The sequence below is a fragment of the Eurosta solidaginis genome, chromosome 4, assembly GCF_040869045.1.
Source record: "Eurosta solidaginis isolate ZX-2024a chromosome 4, ASM4086904v1, whole genome shotgun sequence".
NCBI classification, from domain to species: Eukaryota; Metazoa; Arthropoda; class Insecta; order Diptera; family Tephritidae; genus Eurosta; species Eurosta solidaginis.
Genome location: NC_090322.1, coordinates 53,624,218 through 53,646,225, shown reverse-complemented (window position 1 = coordinate 53,646,225; position 22,008 = coordinate 53,624,218). Strand labels below are relative to the sequence as shown.

The window sequence follows — 22,008 nt, the reverse complement described above, 5'->3', positions numbered from 1 at the left end:
TTCAAAAAATGCTGACTGGGAATTAAAAAAGTTACATATATACATAAATATAAATAGTTAACTGTGTATCAAGTTTTCGAGTTTTTTTGTTTTTAAAGCTTGTGGGAACCATCGCGCTATAGTTTAAAAGAAAAACTATAAGAATTGACATTGCATGACAACATGACCGTTAGATTTTTTGTAAGGGAGTAAATACTCATTATTTTAAGCAAAATGGAAAAAACAAAGAAAAACAAGAAAAATTAACGTACGTACTCCTTTATGAAAATAAACAGGCCACTTTGTGGGGCAACGTCAATTTTTATGGTTTTTAAAGCTTTCGGGTTCCATCGTGCTACAGTTTGAAAGACAAAAAAACCATACAAACTCACAGACTAACCTAATAACATTGCGACAGTTTTCTGCCAAAAATGTCTCATGCAAATACAAACTATATGAGAGCAACCGAAATTGAATTTACTGCGTAAAAAGCTAAATCGAATTCCAATTTTTGTTCTATGTGACATTTCGCTTTGACGTTTGCATACATGTTTTACATTGTCACAACGCACTTATTTCGGTTAGGGGGGAAAATCGTATATGTTCGTGCCTTACGTAAACGCACCAATGATTGTTTTTGATTTTATCGACATATTGATACTAGGGGTCTTGATATAATAATTTGTGACAATTATTGTATTTTATTTTTTATTTTTCCATAGTTTAAAAATTATTTTCAGATTTGGAATGGAAGAAAAAATGTTCAGACACCTGCCATAGCTGCACAGATGAATCTGTTTCGGGGATTGCTAAATCGTCAGCACGCTTTAAACCAACGGGGTTTGATGGAGTGATAAATTGCTATTTCTATTTCGCTTTACCAACAATATTTTTAACAGTTTTCCGCCATCTATGCAAAGACACTTATAATGCTGGCTTTTGTATACTATCAATTACTCCTTGACATTTCTATGTGCTTTACAGTTTATTAATTATAGTTTTTGTTTTCATCTTTTTATTGATTAAGGATTCTTGGTTTGAATTATATTTTTTATAAAAAATAAGTTTCACATCGCTTAAAGTTATTTTATTAGTAAATGCATTTAATTTAGCACGCAACACACATGAATTGGAAAGGTTTCTGTTTTCTGTTTTGTTTGTCCATGAACTCAGATTCAATTTCGGTTTCACTTTCGGGGCTAACTTTATTGAGGAAAGGATTTGGTTTCCACCGCCTCCGCCGGTGTGTGGTGGTAGCGTGCTCCGCCGAGCACACCAAAGATTCTGGGTTCAAGTTCCGGGTAAAGCCACATAAAAAATTTAGAAACAAGTTGTGTGTTTCTGCAATGAAAAGCTTCGCAGTAAAAACTCATCTACCTTGCAGATGCCGTTCGAAGTCGCCGTAGAACATATGGGAAAAATTTAAGTCCGCACGATGCAAATTGGAAGAGAAGCTCTTTATTTGCATGCATATATAACCCCAATTCGTACCTCGAATACTGATGTTGATATTTCCACCTGGAGGATGCCTCTGCGCAGAGCTGCGAAACTCTCGATTCTACTAGTTAGTTTTATTTATGGAAAAAAATCGATTTTTTGGGGGTGATAGCAAAGAGGATAAATATAATAAGAGCCACCAGTCGGCTACAAGTAGCAAGTAACTCGCTGGAAATTAAAAAAACATATGCCTAATGTTTTCTAAGAGGGGCATTTTCAATTGTTTCGCATTTATCCATTGTAATAAGTGAAAATAAGCGATTGAATTAAAACGCTGATGAGTAGCGTTAGAAAGCGATCCCGCTTTATTGACGAAATTCATTTCTATTTATACAAAAGTTCTTAACCTACACATACATACTTACATGAATGTTTACATACTGGAAGTGCATGACTTAATAATGAAAAATGGGTTTGTCAGCAAATTATTGTATTGACCTACATATTGTCAATATGATCCGCGCTTAAGCGTTTGTTTGTATGTATATTTGTAAAATTAAACGTGTTCGAAGTGAGGTGAATTCCACGCAACACTACACCATGCGGTGTAGGCACCTTGTGTAACTGTGATTTTTGGAAAGAGAATTAATTAAATACAGTCGGAAAAATAAAAGCAAATACCACAAGAAAATGTATAGAAGACATTTTATGCACATCTGGAAAAAAAACAAAATCAGCGACTACCTCGAAGAAAATATTTAGCAAATAGCTACAAGTAACGAGTGAAGCCTCTTATTATATTTATCCTCTTTGGCGATAGTCGTCGTGTTCCAATGGTACATGAACCAGATACGGATAGAGATTTAACACACACATTGTTGTTGCATTTGCATGTTAAATCTCTATCCGTATCTGGTTCATGTAACATTGGAACACGAGGAATGAGTTTCTTATGAAACGCCACCATTTTTGTATATTTCGAAGTATATTTTATCTCATCACTACCAAATATGGAAAGCACCTTACGATAGTTTAGAAATATTCGAATAATCGATGAGTCGATTATCAAAAGTTGTTAAGTAAAATAATCGATTACCACTAACTAGTAGCTTGCATTCGATTAGTTGCAGATTCCACTATCGAATAGATTTTTGTTGTTTTAATTTATAATGAGTTCTGTGATTTGCGAAGATACTGTTGGGTTAATGTAAGCAAATTGTAGCTCATATAATTTTCAGTTTGCTTCTTAGGCATTCTCAGCAATTAGAAAAGAAATTCCTTACCTAGCTACGTTTCCGGAAACACAGCAGCAAACAGCTGTTTTTTTTTTAAATTAATAATTTAAACAACGTGACATCAGGACGGACAAGGCGACATCTGTTTCAATAAAAAATAAAAAAAAAAATAAATAAATGTAAGGCGCGATAATCTCCGAAGAGATTTCAGGTCGAGCTTCTCTTCCAATTTGCGTCGTGCTTCTCTTGTTTTTTCCTACAAATTGACCGGACAGGACCTACATGTTTTATGCCGACTCCGAACGGCATCTGCAAGGCAGATGAGTTTTCACTGAGAGCTTTTCATGGCAGAAATACACTCGGAGTGCTTGCAAAACACTGCCGAGGGGCGACCTCGCTTAGACAAATTTTGTTCTAATTGAAAACCTTATTTCTAAAATTTTGATGTTGCTTTGCCCGGGGTGTGAACCCAGGGCATTCGGTGTGGTAGGCGGAGCACGCTGCCATCACACCACGGTGACCACCAGTAATTGTTTCAATTACACCTTGTAAATCTATTCAAAGTCTTTTCTCCCGGTGGTGGGATTTGAACCCGCACTCCTACGATGGTTGGAGTGTGACATTGCATTCAGCCACGTCATGCCTTCCATGCATATTTTATTCTCTCCACAGTACATACTTTGTATGTAATCATGTGTTAAAGTTATGCTTTTAGTTAGTGGCGGTTTCAAAGAAACTGGTATTTGCTTTATCTATATATATATATAAAAAGAAATGTGCATTTTGATTGTCACTCCATAACTCGAGAACGGATAGAAAGATTGCCATGCAATTTTTAGGAAAGATACAGGAAGGAGAGATGATGGTTAGTTGATTTTGAAATCCCAAATCGGTTTAGCCATTCTTGAGCTATGATTTTTTTTTAGAAAAACTTCAAAATTTGAAAAAAAAAGTCCCTAGAATGTGTTTATACAATATGGATAACAAATGAAAGCTGTTGATGAGTGATTTAGTAGAGGATAATTCTCATACCCCTGGGTGACAAGGGTCTGGAAATATAGACCAAGCGTGGGCCCGTGAACGCCTAGACAAGTGATATTCGATTTAGTCGCATCAACCTGCCAAAACTGATATATATGCATGCGAAGCCCAAATAAAGACAAGAATTAATAATACCCACATACCTATTTACATACGTCCTATTCGATTTGCCTGAAATTTCGTATATAAATTTGCCTATATTAGTATTTACGATGCTTTTTTCCGGGAAGTATACCAGAGACGGACTGGGACTGGGATTAGGACTAGGACTCGGACTGAGACTGAGACTCGGAGTGGGAATGGGACTGAGACTCGGAATGGGACTGGAACAAAATACATACCACCCTCTGGGACTGGCAGTAAGATATGAAGAAGAATGAGAAAAATTGAGAGAAGAGAAAAGAGAGAAGGAGACTGAGAAAGAGATAGAATGAGACGAAGATGGAGATAGATGAAGCGAAAAAGACGAAGGGAGGAGTGAATAAAAAGATTAGGAAAAAGTGTAGAGGGGTAGGGCAGAGCTAGACGGAAAAACTTATTAAAATGTATGCAGATAGACCAAATTTAGGGCAGAACAACGTCTGCCGGGTCTGCTAGTTCTATTTATAGAAATACAAAGAGTTGACCAATGTGGTATAATTAATTATTTGTATAATTAAGCCTGGATTGCCCTATTTTTATTTTTCATTTTTATGGCAAAAAATTGATTTTATGAAACCGTGAATCCTTGAGTAATGTCAGTTAGTCGATTTTCAATCAATCCAAAATTTGCTTCTCGATTAGTCAAAAATGCCACAGGATGTCTTCTTATGATCCATGAATACCACTATAGAAATTAATAAATTATAATATAGTTAAACTTTATTGGTTTAAAAGATATTTTTGTTGAATGAAAAAGTGGTACGAAAAAGTTTCATAAATTTTGTTTTATTTTTATAAAAGCGGTATTCATGTCTAAAATTTTTGCCTACTGCTCTTTTAATACTCAAGAGATATGTTTCTTGAATGTTTGCTTTTGATGTGCGAACAGCGCTTAATAATACCAAAAATATTGAGAGCGACAAACGGATAAATTTTAAAACAGACACGGAAAATTGTGCTTCGGCCTATAGGCAGCTAATAAGCAGAAACAAAAAAGCGCTTTGAGAGTAATTTGTTAGTTTAATGTCCCACCAATATTCGTATTATAATGTTAGACAACAACAGTTTACCTGTAGCTGATATATGTACATATATATGTATGCTGAGCGCGACGTACAGTTGGAGAAATTTGTACATGGTTGTTTTTGTCAAAATTTGTTTATATTTACGGTATTTATTTGTTTACATTATATTGTTTATATTCGTTTAATATGTAATCTTTTAAAATTAGTCGATCAGGCACAGCCAAGAGTGTAAGTTGTGTTATAAGGATGTACGTAAAATGCACTTGTTGATGTTTTTATTGTTTTGTAATCTTTTCAGTCCTGAGGATGATCTCAGATTGAGGTCGAAATATCGATTAACATTAAACAAGTATATTTATTGAAAGATATAAAATATTTGGTTTTTATTTATGCGTGGCCTTGAGCTCGAAAAATTTAATAATTTAAAACAATGTAATAATAACAATGTAAATAAATGTTATGTTTAAAGACACAGAGTGAAAATTTCTGAAAGTGATCACCGAAAAACGTCATAATTTATTTTTGAGCAACAAAGGTATGCTTTGATAGCTATCGGTAATACAAATAAATGCTCGTCTTCGATTTTTCCAAAAAAAACTGCATCCTTAATTATCGCCATTTGAATTTTCTTTGTACGTTCTCTTTTAAAGTTGAATAGCAGCCGATAGGCTCCACCGATTTTGACAATTCAAAAACCAATTTGCTTGTAATTAATAACTCTTTAAGAGCACATTTTTTATTTCTGTGTTCTATTTTAAAAAATTGTTGCAAAAACCGTGCAAAAAAAATTGTTCTCGAGCACATTTTTGCACGCAAGGAAAACCACATACGCAAAATTTTACTCTCTATGATATTCCGTTGAGAAAAAAATGGCCCGCAGCTAGATATTTTCATTTGCACACCTTAGACTTGACGATTTTCTATACAAAATTTTATTATCCATACGATATTCCATACAAAATTTTATTTTTCAACATATATGTAATAGTCCTATATTGCTACAAAAGGCTAGGTACAGTCCCAAACATCAGTGTGCCGATATATTGCTGTTTAAACGTTTTTGTTTTTGTATGCAATAATCGAATGCATGATGTAATAAAGACAAGGTGGTATTGTAGTGACAGCTCATTTTGAAAACTTCCATACAATACGAATGATAAGAAAAAGGGGAAGAACAGAAGAGGCCGTTTTGTGAAATAGTATTAAATATGGCACTTTTTTGTATCAAAGCACTAAGTGCATTTTTTTACATTTTTCATTAAAAAATGAATACAAGTTTATGACAGGCTCTTCGAATATACTTCAAGTTTGCCATACTACACATGAATTCAAGAACATTAGGTACAAGAAGTATTTGAAGAAATGATAGAGATATATCTCTAAGTGGCCGGCCTTGCATGTTTTATGCAAACTCCAAACCTCATCTACTAGGGCTGCTAAGTTCTCGCTCAGAAACTTTTTATAGCAAAACCAGAGATGCGTCGCTTAGTTTGTGTTCCGAAGGGCAAAATCTATATATATAAAAAGAACGGCTAAAATGTGTGTTAGTTGGTCGCCGGTGTCGGTCGATTTTGTTCAAACTTTCACATAAGTTGCGTATACCTCACGCGGTGGTTATTACATAGGTTTGGTTCCGATCGACGCACAAATGCTAGGGACTTGAAATCAAAACGTGGACCTGGGTAATCCTGGGATGAGTTTGTGCAATATGGGTATCAAATGGAAGCTGTTTATGAGTACTTTAATACGGTTTATTTTTCATACCCCTTGGTGACTAGGGTCTCGAGATATATGCCAAAACGTGGATCAGGGTAACACTAGGATGTGTGTTTACCTTACGGGTATCGAATTGAAGCTGTTGATATGTGCTTTAGTACAGAGTAAGTTCTATACCGCTGGGTGACTAGGGTCTCCAGATATAGGCCAAAACGTGGACCCGGGTACCCCTAGAATGTGTGGGTAATATTGATATCAAATGAAAGCTGTTGCTGAGAGCTTCAAAGTAATTTTCATTATGATATTCGATTTAGTCGCATAAACCTGGCAAAACTGATAAATATGCATGCGAAGCCGAAATAAAGACATGAATTAATAATACCAACATACCTATTTACATACTTCCTATTCGATTTGCTAGAAATTTGGTATATAAATTTGCCTATATTAGTATTTACGATCATTTTTCCGGGAAGTAGACCAGAGACGGACTGGAACTGGGATTAGGACTGGGACTGGCACTGAGACACGGAGTGGTACTGGGACTCGGAATGGGACTGGAACAAAATGCATACCACTCTCTGGGACTGGCAATAAGGAATGAAGAAGAATGAGAAGAAGAGAGAGGAGAAACGAGAGGAGACTGAGAAAGTGATAAAATGGGACGAAGATAGAGATAGATGAAGCGAAAAGACGCAGAAAGATGTGAATAAAAGGATTAGGAAAAACTGAAGAGGGGGGAGGACATAGTTAGACGAAAAAAGCTTAGTAAAATGTATGCAGATAGACCAAATTTAGGGCAGAACAACGTCTGCCGGGTCTGCTAGTCAATTATAAGAAGAATAAACAGCGCACTGTATGGAGCAACTTAATGAAGACCACTCTCCTTCCCTAATGCTGCCGGTTAATTTAAATATTAGAGTTAGCTGGTCGTAGAATAAGCAGCTGCTTTGCCGAAAAAACTTTCGCTATCTCGGACGTTTAAAAGAGCAGCGAGAGCTCCTTTTCAAGATGACGTATGATTGCAGATGCAGTGGGAGAAGAAGGTTTCATACCGAGCCGCTGAAAATACCAGTGTGCTCCTATAGTTTGCACATGCGTCTTATGGGAGTAATGAATAATGATTAGTGAGGTACCCGGGTACTCAGGTGTCGGGATCCAACTGCCCGGGTATTACTAGAGTACGAAAAAACTCAGACACCCGAGCATTACGCAAAATCTGTGATCAATGTAGTTTCGACAAATTGTTGGGGCCTTTCTGAGTAAAGATAACGATATGTATTTGTAAATTAATCCGAGCATGAGTTATTACGGAGTACCAAAAAGTTGGGATAACATCCGGCTATCCAATTACCCGATAAATAGGCCATTACCAAAATTACTCAGGCAGCCGGCTCCAATACGATCATTGCATTTTGCCATGTCGGACGGAGCATCGAATCGTCTGACTGCAACATCATATGGCGAACGTCTCACTGTCCCATCTGAGATTCGCCCCGAAGCACAAAAACAACAACAACCCCTTATCTGCGGGTCTAAAAATTAAAGAATGTTGAACCTTAATAAAAAATGCACACAAGTATGAAACTTTCTAAACTCATTCACCATCGAATAACCTACGGGTAAATTGGCCATCAGTATAAAGATGTGTTTAAGGCTAAAACCAGGCAAGGTCATTCAGTCATAAACTATTTGAAGGTTTTCTTATGGACCGCATTACAATGTGTAATCTAACACTATTGCCCGCAGACCGAGATAGATAAGTTTCAATTTGGTGTGCGATCCGGGGGTAGTTCTTTATGACATTAATCTACGCACATACCGACGAAGAATATTGCATTATACAAGCGCTTGCAATCCAAATAACTACCTCTGCCACTAGGTACATAACATCACTTCTACTTGTATATAAAACCACATATTTGCCGACTTTAACGCGAGGGTTAACAAAGGTGTGCCTGGCCCAATAAAAATAAAGCCTCTAAAACGATATCCCACCCAATGAATGGCAATTCAATTTTGCAACCTCTGAGATATTGGCAAGGCGATAGTTTCGTCTTTCGACCATGTTGCGATAGGCTGAAGAAGAAGTACTTTCGGAAGACACCTTAGAACGGCAAAAACAGGAAAAAACGCCTGGAAAGCAAAAGCAAATGACCCAAATTAGGAGAATCATTTCAATGTGTATTATAATTATTATTTAAAAAAAAAAATACCTTAATTTTTTATCAAAAATGTTCAAATTTCTATAATTTTGTTAGATAAACAAAATTATTTTATGAAAATTTTCACAACTTCGAATCATATAAAAGTCAAAACAAAACAGAATTAGAGCAAAAAGTGATGCCGTTGCATATTTTTCCAGGAAATTTTATTTGTGTGATTTTTACTACGATTTTTCCTCTGAATGAAAAAGTAGTTTTGCAAAGAGGCAAATTGAATTTCAGAGTGGGAGTTCAAGATGGCGGATTACAAAGAGAAGCTACCAACGTCAGTCACCTTGTAATTGCATCATGAATCGAATGTACCCATGATTCAATTACTAGAGGTTTGTTCTCCAATGATGACAGAACTTTGACACTCCCAAATTGAAAAATCTGTATGGGTTGCTTTTACGAAGTAAGGAAAACGGGAATAATTCAATCCCCTTCAGCGAAAATTGTAGTAGAAAAGTACCTTTAGTAGTATATTAGTGATAATAAATTTGTAAATGGCAACAGGTTTTAGGGGAATTAATTCATTTTCTACTAAATATTTAGTGAATTAATAAAGAGTTATGTATGTTTGGTCATTATTTCAGAATTTTTTTGAAGAATGCCGTACGTTAGAATTTTATTCAAAAATACACTATCTGAAAATTGGTTCCAAAAACTCCCTATATGAGTATAAGTTCAATGTGTTTTGACGTAAGAGGGAGTTAATGAAAAGCATACTGAGATAAGGCGTTCTTCAATCTAATTCTAATATGTATAAGGCCTTTTTGTGACAAATCGTGAAATGGGAGATTTTTGAAAAATATTTGAACAGGCAGCCGACATGAGCTCAGCAACCCCAATAAAGTGACAAAAAGATAAAAGAAAATGGCTTATTGTTTTACAACTTTATATTCCGGCCTTCACTTTGACAGAAGAGTTTAGCTTTTTTGCGGTCGTGCTACGTTTATTGAGATTTTAATTCTGCGGAAAGCTCTCATCCATTTAAGTATTCATGGAAGTTTCCGGATAAACCGTTAATTTAAAATATTCGGAACACGTTCGTTTTATGATACCTAACGAGGTCCAAATATTCCAAATAAGTATATACATAATATTAGAAATATAAAATGATTCCACAAGATCTGAAATGAAGACGAATTTTCCGAACATACGGAATAAACAAGTTAACATGTACAATGAGCACATTTCGTTTTGGCAACTCCATTATTTACTAATGACATTTTTACGTGCATCGATTTACTAGTCGAGTTTTTGACGTTGAATTTTAAATTGGTTAAGGTTTCGTGTGTTCATAGGTTTACGATAGTGCAGTCGAGCAAACCTCTTGTGATTGAATCATGGAATGTTCCTAAATTAAAAATTTTTCTTGTCACACTTATGCTGCTACAATCACAAAAATTTTATAGGCTGACTTGTTTTGATTTCGATTCAACACACATTGGGATCATTTTCTAATAGCAATATAGGAGTATTACATATATGTTTTTCAAATATTTGTTTTGTTTGGAAACATAAATTTTATTACACAATACATTACTATAATATTTCATCGTGCACTGTAACGAGTACGAATGAATTGCACTTTAAATTATTTGTTGTCCAATGAGTGCGAAACATTGAATGCCTAATGCGTGTAAGAACATATTTACTTACCATTTTCTATTTTTCACAATTGCTTTATTAGAAAGCAAATTCAAGCACTAATCTCGAAGGATAAAATATTATAACTCCCACAATTTAATAAAAATACTTTGCCACTTTGATATGTTCGCAATAGTTCCGACCATGGTACAATTACCAGGTAGAAGCATAAGTGAAAATGCAACCCTCCTGTGTATTTTGTTGTTTCCGATCGAACATAAACTGTCAATCGGTCTTTCAATTTCTTCTGTCAAAAGTGATGGAAGAAGAAAAATGTCACATATAATTTTCGTCAACAAAGCCAAAACAAAAAAAGAAAAAAGTTTGTTTGCTGATGAAGCTGGAGGAAAAAGGCATTTTTAACGGAAAATAAAGGTAATTAGCTGATTTTTAAATGATATATATTTAATTTATTGTTATTCTTTATCTACATATAGCAGCTGAATCATTTCTTCAACGTTTCCAACTCTTGGTAATTCTATACGACAGCATGAAACTGATAATACGCGTCCACAAATATCGAGAGAGGTGTTAAAAGACGCGCATTAACCTCGACAACAATAATCCGAAGGCTGAGGTAAAATATTTTGTGTTGGTCAAGAGATATTTGCAAAAGAAGTTGAAAATTTTCAATTTAAAATTTGCATGTGCGCGTTGTAATGTTGATGATATTTGGTACCCACAAAAAAAATTGTAAACATAAGAGTTTTGCGCAGATATAGTTTTGATCTCCAAACCGGTGTTGGACCCAAACAGATTAATTTTTTATAAGCGCGGCCGAAGACCGCCACCGCAAAAATACTACGGATCCCACCCCGGCTTCGAAGCACTCCGGGGTAATATTTCGGTTTTTTGGGAATATCTTTTGAACGAGCTAAAATTTTTCTTTTCCGCCTTCGGATTATTGTTATCGGATTTGGTGCTGCATGCGATCTTGCACTCAAAGAAATGGAATATGATAAGAAATTTATAGATTTTCTTTCGAAGCGTTTATATAATCGCATCACTTCAAGATTATCACATGGTATATGTAATGGTGATCCAGAGCAAAGCTATAGTGGTTTATTAAATTTATCATTACTGATGGCCTTAAAAGATGTGGCGTTGTCTAGTGCGTCAGCATGTACTTCTGCATCATTGGAACCTTTGTACATACTACGTGCGATTTGAACTGATGAGGATTTGGCACATAGTTCAATAAGGTATACGAGTTTACCGTACTGAATTGTGTAGTTAATTTGAAAGTAATTTATTGTTAAATTTTTATAGGTTTGGTATTAGACGTTTTACCACCATTGAAGAGGTTGAATATATAACAGATACATGCATCAAACGTGATGGTGCTAGAACCAATTGATTTGAAAAACATCCAATGGTCGCAACATTAATTTTGTTTATGATATATAAATAAGGGACCGTTCTCTTATTGTATGCATCTTTTAAAGTATGTATTTATATTCCAAAGCAATTTAATGTAAAGTGAGATACAACTTTTTAGGAAGTATATAGTTCCTACTTTATCTGCCTAAGGTCGTTATTTTGTAGTATTAATATTATACTGGGAAATGCTATTGCTATTGCTAAATGTTTTTTGTAGTGGACCTTATTTTCAATACATGTATGTATGAGTGCTAACGTTACTGTCTTCAAGAGATGTTGAAAATTTAGGATGAGATTGTATATAAAATGCTGAGTTAATAGTATGTTCATGAATAAGTACTGATTTATTTTAAAATTTCATGTATTTTGTAAACTAAAAATTAAGTAATTTAGTAACCTAATAAATATCGAATATATATATATACATAATAAAGTTTAACGTTGGAAAATCGTCGTGTCGGTATTTGAGGTGCAGATTTCTTTGAAGGATATTATACTTCATGTCTTGAGATGTAATCTTTTTTAATTAAAAAAAGCACGGGTGTGTTGAAAATTTCAAATTGAGTCGCTATGCCACAGAACTTTCGGGTTCAGCGCCATTGCATGGTTGTTTTGATCCAATTTTTCTTTTGGTTCCCCTGTTCGGAACGGATTTTGCTTTCGGTTTAATTTTTGGATACTAGTTCGGTTGTAGTACTGACTTCAATTACCGTTCCGGGTTTTCCTTCTGGCTCTAGCCAGGAGGCTTTTGTAGCAGTTTCGGCTTTAGGCTGGATATGGTATCGGTACCTGCTATGGCAAAAGTTCGGCTTGGAATGTTTCCGTTTTCAACTCCAGTATCGGTTATAATCCATTTTTTTTCTTGTGAACATATGGATGATATAAATAATCCAAAAGTAAATCTATATCATGTAAAACATAATTGTCTAGCAATATTTTCTCTTCGTAAACTGTTTGTGGCCCTGATAAGGGCCGCTTTTCGAAGGTATAATTGTTTAGCAATTTTTTTCTCTTTGTTGACTAGTGGTGGCCCTGATAAGGGCCGTTTTGCGTATACTTGTATAGCATATTTTCGCTCTTTGTAAACTAATGGTGGCCATGAAACCAGGGGAGCTTACGGCGTCTGGGTTTCACAGCTTATTCGTGGTACATGATGCATATCCGTTTGTGTGCTGCAGCTGTTCCGTGCCAAGTATTGGCCTTTCGCTCCAACGGTGTCACTTAAAAAAAAGCGAACATGTAGAAGGGACTTTATTATTTATCCTTCGTCCTTCCTTCACGTTGTAGCGGCGAAAGTATTGTCCGATATTTTGGTAGACAACTGTAGGAATGACCGTTGGGGACGATGAGACAACTTCCGTTTTTTACAAACTCTTGATTAGCACTGCCAAGTCATACATAAAATTCTATTACATTTTTTATCTTACAACATTCCGGAAACTGAATATTTACATCAAAGACGGTAAATATAGCGATGGAGCGGAGTTGGGCATCAAATTTACTCTCTGAGCTCTCCAACAATAAGGTCACAGGCCTGAAAATGGAGCGAACAAATTAAGCCATTTTAGGGAAGCTAACGCCACAAACCTTTTTCCCAATATTTCCTCTTCCTTGATCTTGCGGGGTAATTCTTTACTTTAGCTCACAACTGCAAAAAATCGTGCAAGAATATCAGGAGGTGTCAAAAAATGCGTTTTGGACTCAGGACGACGAATCCGAAAGCGAAAATTAAAAATTTTATTTCTGTCAAAAAATATTCCCATAAAACTGAAAAATGGCACCGGAGAGCGGCGGTAGAATCCATAGTATTTTTGCTCAGATCACCTTTCTGCATTGGCGGCCTTCGGCCGCGCTTATAAAAAATTACCATGAGAGACAAATCTATGTATATCCGCGCAAAACACTTTTACCCACAGTTTTTTTGTGGGCACACAACACCATCAAAATTACAACAGCCACATTAAAATTTTCAACTTTGTTTGTAAATATATCTGGAAAGAAATAAAAATTTCAATTTCTGTTTTCGGATTCATGGTCCTGGATCCAGGTCCAAAGCGCGTCTTTTGACACCTCTCCCGATATTTTTTGACGAGTTTTAGTAGTTGTGAGCTAAAGTAAAGAATTACCTAATAAATTTTCACATAAAAAGTAAATAAACAAAAAATGTAAACATAAACAAAGTTTGACATTTTATAACTAGCTTCGAATGAAAAAACATGTAAAATGCAACTCTGATGCTTTTACCTGGTTATTGTACCATGGTTCCGACAGTATATTCACAGCTGATCGATCGATATACCAGCATACATACCAGCATGTATGTAGCACCATATACCAGCACGCATATGACTATCGATTTTACAGGTTTGGCGTGGGTTTGAAACATATATGTAATACTCCTATATTGCTACAAAAGGCTAGGTACATTCCCAAACATCAGAGTGCCGATATATACTGTTTACACGTTTTTGTTTTTGTATTCAATAATCGAATGTTCCTAAATTTAAGTTGTGAGCTAAAGTAAAGAATTACCTAATAAATTTTCACATAAAAAGTAAATAAACAAAAAATGTAAACATAAACAAAGTTTGACATTTTATAACTAGCTTCGAATGAAAAAACATGTAAAATGCAACTCTGATGCTTTTACCTGGTTATTGTACCATGGTTCCGACAGTATGTATATTCACAGCTGATCGATCGATATACCAGCATACATACCAGCATGTAGGTAGCACCATATACCAGCACGCATATGACTATCGATTTTACAGGTTTGGCGTGGGTTTGAAACATATATGTAATACTCCTATATTGCTACAAAAGGCTAGGTACATTCCCAAACATCAGAGTGCCGATATATACTGTTTACACGTTTTTGTTTTTGTATTCAATAATCGAATGTTCCTAAATTTAAGTTTTTTCGTGTTACACTTATGCTGCTACAATCACAAAAATTTTGTAGGCTGTCTTGTTTTGATTTCGAATTCAAAACTCATTGCGAGCATTTTCTATTAGCAATATAGGAGTATTACATAGACATATATTTCATACACACTACTTACAAAATAAAGAATCATCATAATCTAACAATTTGAAAATAGATAATAGGCATGAACAATTTCCGAACGTAGAATGATTTCAATAAGTGTATATTTTAATTTCTGAACAAAAACGGATTTCTCGACCTTTTGGTCTCTGCATTATGTTGATAGGGAATGAAAAGTTTAATATTTTATTCGTTTGAGTGATATGAATTTCTCATTGATTGATCATATATTGTTGAATTGAAAAATCTTTAAAATTTTACAAATTTGTTTGATTTTATTTTTAAAACTCAAAGCTATTTCTTTGTTTTGTAGTGTTTTGTGTTATTTTTGAATTGAAATTGAGGTTATTGTTTAAATATGAATTTATTGTATTGTGGAGTTTGTATGTCGTTGTTGTAAAATTTCTTATGTGTATAAGTAGATGATAAATACTTAAACTGGAGGAGTGCACATAATTAAAATGAACTTAATGAAACTATAATTTAGAAAAATTAATTACATTTTGTATAATTTTATCAATAATGTGTATTAAAATATAAATTGAATATTTTGTTTGTAAATTAGTTCAACGAATTTTTTTTATTTAAAAAATAAAACGTACTATTTTTCAAAAAATGTGAAATTTTGAACAAAATAGCTCACCAAATGGTGAGGGTAGGTAGATGCTGGAGTTAAAACCATAAATGGATATTGAGATTGAATGTTGCTAATTTGAACAGAAGAAACTAATTCTGAATTAAAAGTGTGTGCTTTTCGGGAGCTGAGTATTTGTAAACTTTGCAATTTTTCTCTAATATCAACAAAAAACAATTGTATAAAGCAATATGAGCAAGTCTCGGTAATTAAATACAAAATTAAATTTAGTTTTTAGTATTAGCTATATAAAAACGCAATGGATTTAATTTTTAAAATTTATATTAAACAGTATTCAATGATGTGATGATTCGGAGCATTAAAATTTCTATTTAATTTTGTATAATATAGTTAAACTTTATTGTTTTAAAAGATATTTTTGTTGAATGAAAATATTTTCATTTTTTGATAGTTAACAAAAAACAATCTAATAAAAAATTTAAAATTTAACAAAGTATATTTATTACAAGTACATAACCGACTTATTGATATCACAGGAAGAACAGGAGCACGCAAGACACACGTGCAGGGAAATCATAAAAAAGGAGGTGAAAGCACAGGAAGGACAAAAATCTAATACAGAGGAGAAAACAATAAAGAATCTACGGCATGAACTAAGGAAAAACAATATTGTCACAAGCGGACAAAGGAAACACCACTGTGCTAATCGATAAAGAGAAATATATATCCAAAACCGAAGATCTCATAGAGGAAATGAAATGTCGTAGAATAAGAGAGGATCACACAGACAGTTTTTTGATAGTTAACAAAAAACAATCTAATAATAATAAATTTAAAATTTAATAAAGTATATTTATTACAAGTAAATAACCGACTTATTTTGTTTTGTTGATTTTCAGAAAGGGTGGATAAATGATGTATATTGGAACGATTTTCCGTCATCCAACAAGTTTTAAAGACTCGAATATTGTGTCAGAAATTGTGTTTATCTGTTCGTTTATTATTCTACTGTCGAATGTTTTCTGTTTGTAGATTTCCATGTTTTCGAGTACGTTGAGACGTCGGCCTTTTGCTTGTATGTGAAGAACCCTAACTGTTGATGTTTGCTGGGGAACATTCATTCTCGACCATGTGATTCGCGAAGTTAGACTCGGGTATAATGTTTGGATTCCGTATTTTTTTCTTGTAATATCTAATATGTTCTCTGAACCTCGTTCTTATTTGCCGACCTGTTTGTCCTATGTAACTATGTTGGCATCCGCAGGTAAGCTTATATACGCCATGGCTGCTAAACGAATCCTCTGAGTTAGTGTTAGTTCTTAGTTCGATGTTAGTTAGATTGTTCGATGTTTTGAATGCTGTGTTAATGTTGTATTTTTTAAAGAAGTTTGCCAATTTATGGGTTGCTTTTCCAGTATATGTCAAAGTCGTCCAGATATTATTTTCCTTTTCATTATTTCTTTTTGGTTCTCCATTAGTCCTTCTGAGGTTATCTACTAGTGCTTTTTTATATGGGTTGTTTGCTGTTGTTTGTTTATATATGACCTCAAGTTCTCTCTTATATGCCTCTTGTGTAAGAGGTGTTCTTTCAAGTCTATGTACCAAGTGCCTTAATGCTGCATTTTTATGCTGTTGGGGGTGATTTGAGGTATTATGTATTATTGTGTCGGTGGCCGTTGCTTTCTATATATGTCATAGTTAAATCCTTTGGCTTTCTTTATCAATATTTATCGTGAGGTCTCGATAGTCGATTACTCCGTCTTGTTCGGTTTCCATTGTAAATTTTATATTTCCGTGCTGCTTGTTGAGGTACTCCAGTACAAGCTCTTCGTTATTAGTAGTTAAAACGCATATTATGTCGTCCACGTATCTAGCATAAAATGACACGCCTAATTTGGACTCCATCTCCTGTATGTACTTTTCTTCCAGATTTTGCATGAACACTTCCATAAGAATTGCTGATGTGGGGCTTCCCATTCCAAAACCGTTTGTTTGTCTATATATTCTATTGTTGAATTGAAAATAGTTTCGACGTAAAGTGATTCTTAGCGTATTTGTGATTTGCACACTTTTCACTTTGTTTTTTGTATTATGAACTATTCTTGAGCTAACTATGTTCAAAGTCTCCGATAGTGGTATTGATGGTATAAAAAAATAAATTCAGGTAAATGAGTTTTGACATCAGTGAGCGAATTCTGAATGTCTCTTTATTCAAATATTTCAGCTTATTTATATTAAATTATACTAAACATATTCTTACATACATATTTACATTTAAGCATACATATTTACATGCATATCTACCTTAAGCATACATACTTACATACCTACATACAACTCGATACAAAATATGTACCTACACCTGTGTTGAGCTGTGACTTCTGTGGGAAAAGCAATGTTTGCAAATTTGCTGGAATTCAAATTTGTTTAGTTGTGTGTTGTACACACACATGTGTTAAATCGTGTGACTGGCTATGTCAGAAATAACTATCAAATGCATATTTATATGTTTATTAACATTTAGACTATTTTTGTATCAGGGTAGCATATTAGACTGATTTAAATATTTGGCATTAAATTGTTGGCTGTTTACACTACATCTCCCTTTTTTTAGAATGGTTATGCATTTGGAGAATGCATGAGCATTCTATTTTTATTTAGTTAAGTATGAATTAAATTGGCGGCCACCGTGGTGTGATGGTAGCGTGCTCCGCCTATCACACCGTATGCCCTGGGTTCAACTCCCGGGCAAAGCAACATCAAAATTTTAGAAATAAGATTTTTCAATTAGAAGAAAATTTTTCTAAGCGGCGTCGCCCCTCGGCAGTGTCTGGCAAGCGCTCCGATTGTATTTCTGCCATGAAAAGCTCTCAGTGAAAACTCATCTGCCTTGCAGATGCCGTTCGGAGTCGGCATAAAACATGTAGGTCCCGTCCGGCCAATTTGTAGGGAAAAATCAAGAGGAGCACGACGCAAATTGGAAGAGAAGCTCGGCCTTAGATCTCTTCGGAGGTTATCGCGCCTTACATTTATTTTTTATTTAAGTATGAATTAATTCTACTTTTGTATTTTGTGTTTGTACGTTGAAAATTTTCTTATTATATTAATTTAAGTCTATTTTTGTGTATTATTATTTTCTTATTCTTTATGATATTGCCATTCTCTATGTTACTGAGAAATTTTTGCTTATCCTCATTTCCTATTGTAGATGGGATTAAAGTGTCATTATTTATATTATCAATATTTTCTTCTTTATAGGGTATTAGCGTAAAATTATTTTCATCGATTTCTTCTACCTTATAGGGCCCTTTATATCTACTATCTAAATTATGACCTACCTCATTTTTTACTAACACTACATCTCCTATATTTATTTCCTTATAGTGAATATTTTTATCATAAATAATCTTTTCTTTTCTTTAGCCTCTTTTACTAATTTAAAGGCTCTATACTGTGCTATTTGTAACCTATATTTAATTTCTTTATCGTGAGCCTCATAATTGTACAATGGGCTTACCGTATTTTCTTGTAAAAATTCGTAAGCCTGGGGTTGTTTGCCAAAGATCAATTCGAATGGACAATAGTTATGGACTGTAGATGGGGTAGTATTGTAACAATATGCAAAATATTTGAGATATTCATCCCAGTCATCTTTGTTAATGGATATGTATGAACGCACATATTCATTGAAAGTTCTATGGCTACGTTCAACAGTGCCTAAAGTTTGGTGGTGATACGGCGTAGATGTTTTGTGCTCAATATTGAGAAGTTTACATAGTTCTTCAAACAGGCTATTTTTATATTCAGATCCCATATCCGTTATTATTGTTTTCACACTTCCATAAATTAATATGAAATTTTCGAATATGGCTCTGGCTACTGTTTTTGCATGTTTGCTATGTATAGGAATTGCAACTAAGTATTTAGTTGTACGATTGATTCTGGACTAGTCTGTCCTTTTACTTCACATTTATTAAGCGCTTCGTATATTATAGGGTTCTCTTTGTGACTTTTCATCTCTTCATTTCTATTACTATTATTACTGGAATTCTTTTTAGTTTGCGATCTTGTCGTGACTTTCATTATTTTACATGCCCGTACTGACATTTCTTTCAAATCATTGATATCTATTCGTAAATAAATACGTTAAAGGTCGATGATCCGTTTTCACTGTGAAATATATAATTGCCCAATGTATGGCCGCTAATTCTTTTTCGATCGTGGCTTTATTTATTTCGCCTTTTGTAAATGATCTTGAGGCATAGGCAATGGGTAATTGTTTTTCTTCACATTCTTGGCTTAGCACAGCACGCAGGCATAACCACTTGCGTCGGTTGTAATAAAGAACTCTTTATAAAAATTGGAATATTGTAGGATATATGGACTAACTAATGCATTTTTTAGGTAATTAAAAGATTTCTCGCAGTCGTCTGTCCAGTTGAAAATTACATATTTATTACTAAGTCTTGTTAGAATCCTGGCGTATTCCGCGAAATTTGGTATGAATCTTCTATAATAATTACAAAATGCGACAAATCTTTTTGCTTCATCGGCATTTTTGGGAGTTGGGTAATTTTGAACAATTTTAAATTTGCTTGGGTCTGGTAAAATTCCAGTACTTGTGCATTTATGTCCAAGATAAGTGACTTCTTGGCTGAAAAATAGGCATTTGTCCGGATTTAAATTTAAATTATATTTTCTGCATGTGGAGAATACATCCCGTAAATTTTTAATCATATGTTTTTCAGAGCATCCTAATACGACTAAATCGTCCATGTATAAGAATGCTTGTAATGGTTTTAGACCTGCGAATGAAAATGTCATCATCCTCTGGAATGAGTTTGGAGCTACTTTGAGCCCATAAGGTAATCTTTTAAAACGATAAGTACCGTTATCCGCTGTAAAGGATGTGGTATCACTTGATTCTGGGCTGATTTCTATTTGGTGAAATCCTGACATTAAATCTAGGCATGAGAAATATTTCGCTCTTCCCAGTTGATCCAGAATATCATCTTTTGTAGGCAAAGGGAATTTATCAGCTGTTAATTTTTTATTTATTTGTCTGAAATAAAAACTAATCTCCACCTTTTTTCTTCTTTGCCCGGAAGATATTTTTTAGGTACCAAAAAATAGGGCTGTTGTACTCTGAGGTTGATGGTTCAACAATATCATCTTGAATAAGTTTATTTACTTGTTTATTTATTTCATTCTTATGTGCTTGGGGTAGTCTATAATTTTTAATATACACAGGAGTGTTATCCTTCAGATGCAACTTTTGTTTGTAAAAGTTGTTGGTCGTAATTGGTTCTGTTTCTAATGAGAATATATCAACGTATTCTGAGCATATTGTGTTGAGTGATTTACTAGCGAATGGTGGGACATTTTTATTCAATCTTTCTAACTTTTCTTTGTTATTAGCTTTACAGTGAGCTGTGTTTTCAATTATTACGTAATCCTCTAAACGTTCTGTTTTGATGTCATAATCCTGAATGATTGCATGTTTATCTGTTGTATTTATTATTCTTATTAAAGCGTGATTTGAGTTTACTATCGTGTTGGTTACAAAAATGCCATCAGTCAATTCTTGATGAGGTACTAATAGTTCCTTATTGTGACTATTGATATGAATCTGTCTAATTGCTTCCGCTCTTGCGGGTATTGTAATGCTATTAATTGTTGGTTTATTTGTCATTTGTATAACTATATCTTCTGGGTAATCATATGGTCGTAGTATTAGGCTGTCCCCATTTTTATTATAATCTAAAATGCAATTATATTTTTTAATGAAGTCGAGTCCCAAAATTCCATCACACGGGATTGGGAAATTGTCTTCTACTATGTGAAATTTGTGTCCTATTAAAAGACTATCATATGTTAGATCTGCTTTTACTGTTCCAAGTGTGCTTGTTATGCCTCGGCAAATACCTTTTGAATCTGTGAGTTATTTATCGTGACATTACTGTCAATTTGACCCTTCTTTATTATTGAGATATCCGCTCCTGTATCTATCAGGAACGTCGAAGTTGACTTATTTAGGGTAGTATTGGAAGATATGTAGCTGTTTTGATGCAAGTTGAGTGTTCATATTTTATTACCGTTAGAATTTACTGTTGGAGTGGAGTTTGCTGGTTTTCCTGTTGGTTTATATTACGGAGATTGGTCGTGTTACTCTGATTGGATGTTCTTGACTGACCTCCAAAATCACGTCTTTGGAAATTATTATTTTGTCTATTACTATTGTTGTTATTATATCTGTTGGTATTACCATAATATCTTTGGTTTTGGTTACCTCGATAATTATTATTTTGGCAGCTTCTTCGGAAGTTACCTCGGTAACTACCTTGTGAGCGCGTCAGGCGTAACACTGTATTTGGGTTACCCGTGACTTCAGTACAGCTTTTCGTGAATTTTGAAATAGCCTCGTTCATAGATGTGAACGTTCCTGCTTGCATTATCAGTTTAACTCTTTCGTTAGCCGAGTTCTTACACATGGCATTTACAGCTGATTGTGTGGCATATTTGGTTGCCACATCCGGTGCAAGACTGTCTGATA

General features: G+C 34.3%; 1 protein-coding gene across 7 annotated transcripts in view; it reads right to left on the bottom strand.

The window, feature by feature from the left end:
* Positions 1–22,008, bottom strand: part of LOC137249764 (reticulocyte-binding protein homolog 1-like) — a 319,862-nt gene that overhangs the window by 100,131 nt on the left and 197,723 nt on the right. The window lies entirely within an intron of this gene.